Source organism: Mauremys mutica, chromosome 26, assembly GCF_020497125.1.
Source record: "Mauremys mutica isolate MM-2020 ecotype Southern chromosome 26, ASM2049712v1, whole genome shotgun sequence".
Classification (NCBI taxonomy): Eukaryota; Metazoa; Chordata; order Testudines; family Geoemydidae; genus Mauremys; species Mauremys mutica.
In genome coordinates, this window is record NC_059097.1 from 6,729,414 (window position 1) to 6,735,413 (window position 6,000).

The 6,000-nt window shown below is 61.1% G+C and overlaps 1 long non-coding RNA gene across 2 annotated transcripts; it reads right to left on the reverse strand.

The window, feature by feature from the left end:
• Positions 1-347: 347 nt before the first annotated feature.
• Positions 348-2,528, reverse strand: LOC123356724. 2 transcript variants are annotated; one of them, XR_006575431.1, is made up of 4 exons: positions 2,473-2,526; positions 2,132-2,400; positions 1,635-1,754; positions 348-479 (listed from the first exon to the last, which is right to left on the reverse strand). It is a non-coding gene; the product is annotated as an uncharacterized LOC123356724 (long non-coding RNA). The 2 variants fall into 2 exon arrangements; XR_006575430.1 differs by having other exon boundaries at positions 2,132-2,528.
• Between the last annotated feature and the right edge of the window lie 3,472 nt (positions 2,529-6,000).

Consider the following 6,000-nt stretch of genomic DNA (forward strand, 5'->3'; position numbering starts at 1 on the left):
CTCGGGCCCTGGAGAGTTCCCAGTCAGGAGCTCCCGACGGCACGTCTGCTCCCTGTGGCGGCTGGGCTCTGACTGAGCTCTGGCAGCCAGCTTTTCTACTTCCTGTCCCGCCCCTTGACTTCCGGGGGGCGGGGACAGGTGGTGGTGGCTCCGCCCACTTACGTGTCTGCAAGGGCACTCCCTCTGCTGGGCAGGAGGGGAGCCACACCAACTCACTACAGGGAGCATTGCGCAATGTTAAACGAGCATGTTCCCTATTTGATCAGCAACGTAACAACGTTACAACGTTAACCGGGGCGACTTTAAGTGAGGAGTTCAGTGCTTTGAATATAGTATCGCTTACTCACAGCCAGTTATGTGCAAGGCAGAAAGCTGAGGACTGTTAATCTCTGCTTAGAACAATGTCCAAGCTGCTCAAGTCCACGTCTGCCACCTTCTCCTTCGGCTGCTGCTCCTCCATGATTCCTCTAGAAGCGCAGCTGCAAAAGCCAAGCATGAGACATCACTACATACAGCTCTATTGGTGCGTAAAATCCACTCAGTGAATACAGACCGAGTAAACACTGAGTCACCGCTCCACTCTCGCACCCACTGTCCAGCATGATTTTCATCCCCTCCTACTTGTTCATAGCTCCCAAGACCTAGCCTGTGGGGATGCACACCTAGCACGCCTGCCCGTGTGCTATGAAGGGAGAAGGGAGAAGGAGAGGCAAGGACAGAGACAGAGAGAGAGTGTTGGCCAACATACTAGAGAAGAGACAGACAGAGAGAGAAACATGGGAGGAAGGGAAGCAACTCGTCACCTGGAGTCATCCCCCTGGATCTCACCTTCTGATGCAGAGGACACACTGCTACTGGCCAGAGAACTGAGGAGCCCCTGAAAATGGGGACCTTGTCTCCCTCATAAACACAGCTAGTCAAAAACACTTTCTTACAAACACAGCCCCAGCAAATGGAGCGTCCCTACCAGGAGCAAGGTGGCCCGGGAGCAGAGCAATCACCAAAACAGACACTTATCTCATTGAGAGTGGTGACTGTTCCACTCCCAGTAGGACAGCTTTTCCTTGGCATCAGTAGTTCTTGAGGTCCCATCGCTCTCGCTCGCTTTCCATGACATGAAGGCAGTAGACAGTGACACGTGACTTCTTTTCCCTTGGTACTAAACCCAGCACCAGGGGAAAAACAAGTAAGTTACCTTCTCAGTGGGCAATGTTGGGGAGGCTCTACTTTTCGCCTCTCCCACACAGTGAGTCTCTGCCCTGAACCCTCATCCCATCAGACCTTTAGGACTACAAGTAGAAAGCAACCCTTGGAATGACACCTTAAACAGTCACTCCGCACAGCACACTCTGGTCACACACACCACATCTGTGATGAGCATGATTTGGCTTGTAACTTATTGCTTTCTGTAGCTTGTTGCTTCCAGCAAGCAGAGGCAAAGGGGGGCAAGAGTCAGGGGTACACAGTGGGCCCACCACAGTCCCAGACTGCAGATGCCAGGAGAGATCCAGAGACTCTGGTCCCTTCAAGCCTTAATCACACAGAGCCCCATAGACAATGAGGAAGCAAACAGAGTGTGAAGAAAATTGCAGTGAGTACAGATGAGGAATTACAAGCTCTGACCTCTTACTCACAGGCAGTTACGTGGGAGGCAGAAAGCTGAAGACTGTTCATGTCTGCTTAGAAGGATTTCCAGGTGGCTCAGGTCCACTTCCGCCAATTTATCCTCTGGCTGCTGCTCCTGGATGATTCCTCTGCAAACGCAGGACGTAACCCAAGAAAAAGCCATCACTACACAAAATTCAACTGGTGCATGAAATCTTGCCCTCATCCCTACCTCCCCGTCCCACGCCATCCACATCAGCCCCACTAGAGCAGAGACTCCGTCAACACCCACAGTCACCGCTGCACTCTAGCGCCCACTGCCCTGCATCATTTTGGTCCCCTCCTACTTGTTCATCGCTCCCAAGACCTAGCCTGTGGGGATGCACAACTACCACACCTGCCCATGTCCTACGAAAGGAGACAGGACAAGGAGAGGCAAGGACAGAGACAGACAGACAGAGTGTGTTGGCCAACACATTAGAGGAGAGAGAGAGAAAAAAACGTGGGAGGAAGTCAAGAAACTCACCAGCTGGAGTCATCCCCCTGGATCCAACCTTCTGCTGCAGAGAACGCACTGCTTGTGGACAGAGAAATGACCAGCCCCTGAAAACGGGGACCTTGTCTCCCTCGTAACTACAGCTATTCAGGAACCTTTTCCTACAAACTCAGCCCCAGCTAACGACAAGTCCTGGCCTGGAAGCAGGTGGGCCGTTACCAGAGTCCTCACGAAACCAGACACTTATCTCACTGATGGTGACATCTGCTCCACTCCCAGCTTCATGGCATTTGCATAGCCTGGAATCAACAACGCTCACTGTCTCACGGCTCTTGGGCGCCTTCCATGTCACAATTGGGGTGGGCTCTTACCCTTCACTTCTTTCTCCGTGGTACTAAGCACAACACAAGAGGGAAAAACAGAAGTTATCATCAGAATCTGCAGTGTTGTGTAGGTTCTTCTTCTCCCATCTCCCATTACACCTTTATAGATACAATTAAAAAGCACGCAACGCACACTCAGCCTTTGGAGCTCCTGGCCAGAGAATGCTGTGAAAGCCAAGACTATAATGGGGTTCAAGTAAGAACTAGGTACAGTAACTCCTCACTTAACGTTCTCGTTATGTTCTTGAAAAATTCGACTAAGTGAAACGATGTTAAGCAAGTCCAATTTCCCCATAAGCATGAATGTAAATGGGGGGTTACGCTGCAGGGAATTATTTTTTGCCATACAGGACAGTACTATAGTTGGGGGGTGCCCCCGCCTTACCCCACACGGGCACAGTCCACTGGCACTGGCGACAATGAGGCAGGCAAGGAGGCTGAAGGTGCTGTAGGCTAGCAGAAGCACGTTGCACAGGAGCAGCGGCAGCTTCCCCTCCCTGCAAGCACCAGGGTCGGGGGCCTCAACCCTCGGCCGCCTCTTCCCCCAAGCCCCCACCCTTAACCTGCCTCTTCTTCCCCCCTCCTTCCCCTTTACTTCACACACCGGGTCCTCGCTCCTGCCCACAGCCATCAGCTGGCTTGTGGCGTTTGGAAGCAGGGGAGGGAGGGGGAGCCTGCACAATGAGTCTTCACTCCCCGTCCCCGGACGCCACAAGCCAGCTGATTGCCACAGGCAGGGGGCCGTGGGGGAAGGCACTGATCCGCGGGGTCTGCTGGGTTGTGGTAAGCTGGGAGGATGTTGGAGAGAGATGGGGTCTGAGGAGTCCCTTGAATGGAGGAATGAACTGGGGGATACAGGCGTGTAGGTTGGGGAAAGTTGTTGCAGGCTCGGGGGTGTTGGGGAGGGAGGGAGGGGGGCAGAAGGGGGCTATGGGAGAAGGCATGTACGGGGGAAAGTAGGGATGGGGTGCAGGTTGGGGTGGCCTAGGAGGTGTTGGAGGGAGAAGAAAGGACGGAGGGGCCCAACGGATGGGGGGATAGACGGGGGCGGGCTGGTTTCGGCTAGAGGAACGGGCGTTCAGATTGGAGAAGGCTGCAGGCATAGGGTGCGGGGTGGGTGGGTTGGGGACCAGGGAAGCGGGTTGGGGAAGGTTGGGGCAGGCTGGGAGTTAAAGGGGGGGGACGAGGAAAGTCAGGGCGGGCTGGGGGGTGTGGGAGGGAAGAGGAAGGTTGTGGGGGGCTGAGGGGGCTTAGAGAATGTCACGGGGAGCTGGGGGTGGGGAAGGTCGTGGCGCACTAGGGATGCAGGGGGGCTGGGGGCACCAAGGGGGCTTGGGAAATTCACAGTGTGCTGGGGGCGCCGTGGGGGGAGGGAAGCTTGCGGCACGCTGCAGGTGTGTGGGGAAGGGGGTGGCCCATGAGGAGCTGGGGAAGCTCACAGCAGTGCAGGGGCATGGGGGGGGCATGGGGGGTTGGGGAAGGTTGCAGGGGCTGTGGCTGGGCGGGGGGCTGTGGGAGCCTGGGGGGGGAGGAAAGGCACGCTGGAAGGGTGGGGGGGCGTGGCTGGGTGAGAGAAGCTGTGGGGATGGGGGGGCTGTGGTTAGGCAGGGGGGGAGGAAAGGCGCGCTGGGAGTGCCGGGGGGGCTGTGGGAGCCTGTGGGGGGGAGGAAAGACACGCGGGGGGGGCCTATGGCTGGGTGAGGGAAGCGGTGGAGATGGGGGGGCTGTGGCTGGGCGGGGGGGGAGGAAAGACATGCTGGGGGTGATGGGGGTGCCGGGAGGCACCGTGGGGGCCCATCGGGGGAGGGAAGCTTGTGGCACACTGAAGGTGTGTGGGGAAGGGGGTGGACCATGAGGAGCTGGGGAAGCTCACAGCAGTGCGGGGGCATGGGGGGGGACATGGGGGGTTGGGGAAGGTTGCAGGGGCTGTGGCTGGGTGGGGGGCTGTGGGAGCCTGGGGGGGGAGGAAAGGCACGCTGGGAGGGTGGGGGGCTGTGGCTGGGTGAGGCAAGCTGTGGGGATGGGGGGGCTGTGGCTAGGGGAGGAGAGGCGTGCTGGGGGTGGGGAGGGGGCTGTGGGAGCCTATGGGAGGGAGGAAAGACACGCTGGAGGGGCCTGTGGCTGGGTGAGGGAAGCGGTGGAGATGGGGGGGCTGTGGCTGGGTGGGGGGGGAGGAAAGACGTGCTGGGGGTGATGGGGGTGCCGGGGGGCACCGTGGGGGCCCATCGGGGGAGGGAAGCTTGTGGCACACTGAAGGTGTGTGGGGAAGGGGGTGGACCATGAGGAGCTGGGGAAGCTCACAGCAGTGCGGGGGCATAGGGGGGGACATGGGGGGTTGGGGAAGGTTGCAGGGGCTGTGGCTGGGCGGGGGGCTGTGGGAGCCTGCGGGGGAGGAAAGGCATGCTGGGAGGGTGGGGGGCTGTGGTTGGGTGAGGCAAGCTGTGGGGATGGGGGGGCTGTGGCTAGGGGAGGAGAGGCGTGCTGGGGGTGGGGGGGGGGCTGTGGGAGCCCATGGGGGGGAGGAAAGGGGCACCGGGAGTGGGGGCTGTGGCTGGGTGAGGGAAATGGTGGAGATGGGGGTGGGGCTGTGGCTGGAGGGTAAGGGGGGTGCCGGGGGAAGGGGGCTCTGGCTAGGCGAGGGGGAGGAGAGGTGAGCTGGGGGCGCCGGGGGGGGAGGGAGCTGTGGGAGTCCGGGGGGGGGGGAGAAAGACGCGCCGGGGGGGCTGTGACTGGAGGTGCCGGGGGGGAGGTGGGGAGGGGGCTGGGGGAGCCCGTGGGGGGGAGGAAAGGGGCACCGGGGGTGGGGGCTGTGGCTGGGTGAGGGAAGCGGTGGAGATGGGGGGGGCTGTGGCTGGAGGGTTATGGGGGTGCCGGGGGGAGGGGGCTCTGGCTAGGCGAGGGGGAGGAGAGGTGAGCTGGGGGTGCCGGGGGGGAGGTGAGGAGGGGGCTGGGGGAGCCCGTGGGGGGGAGGAAAGGGGCACCGGGGGTGGGGGCTGTGGCTGGGTGAGGGAAGCGGTGGAGATGGGGGGGGCTGTGGCTGGAGGGTTATGGGGGTGCCGGGGGGAGGGGGCTCTGGCTAGGCGAGGGGGAGGAGAGGTGAGCTGGGGGTGCCGGGGGGAGGTGGGGAGGGGGCTGTGGGAGCCCGTGGGGGGGAGGAAAGGAGCACCGGGGGTGGGGGCTGTGGCTGGGTGAGGGAAGCGGTGGAGATGGGGGGGGCTGTGGCTGGAGGGTTATGGGGGTGCCAGGGGGAGGGGGCTCTGGCTAGGCGAGGGGGAGGAGAGGTGAGCTGGGGGTGCCGGGGGGAGGTGGGGAGGGGGCTGTGGAAGCCCGTGGGGGGGAGGAAAGGGGCACCGGGAGTGGGGGCTGTGGCTGGGTGAGGGAAGCAGTGGAAATGGGGGTGGGGCTGTGGCTGGAGGGTTATGGGGGTGCCGGGGGAAGGGGGCTCTGGCTAGGCGAGGGGGAGGAGAGGTGAGCTGGGGGCGCCGGGGGGGAGGGAGCTGTGGGAGTCCGGGGGGG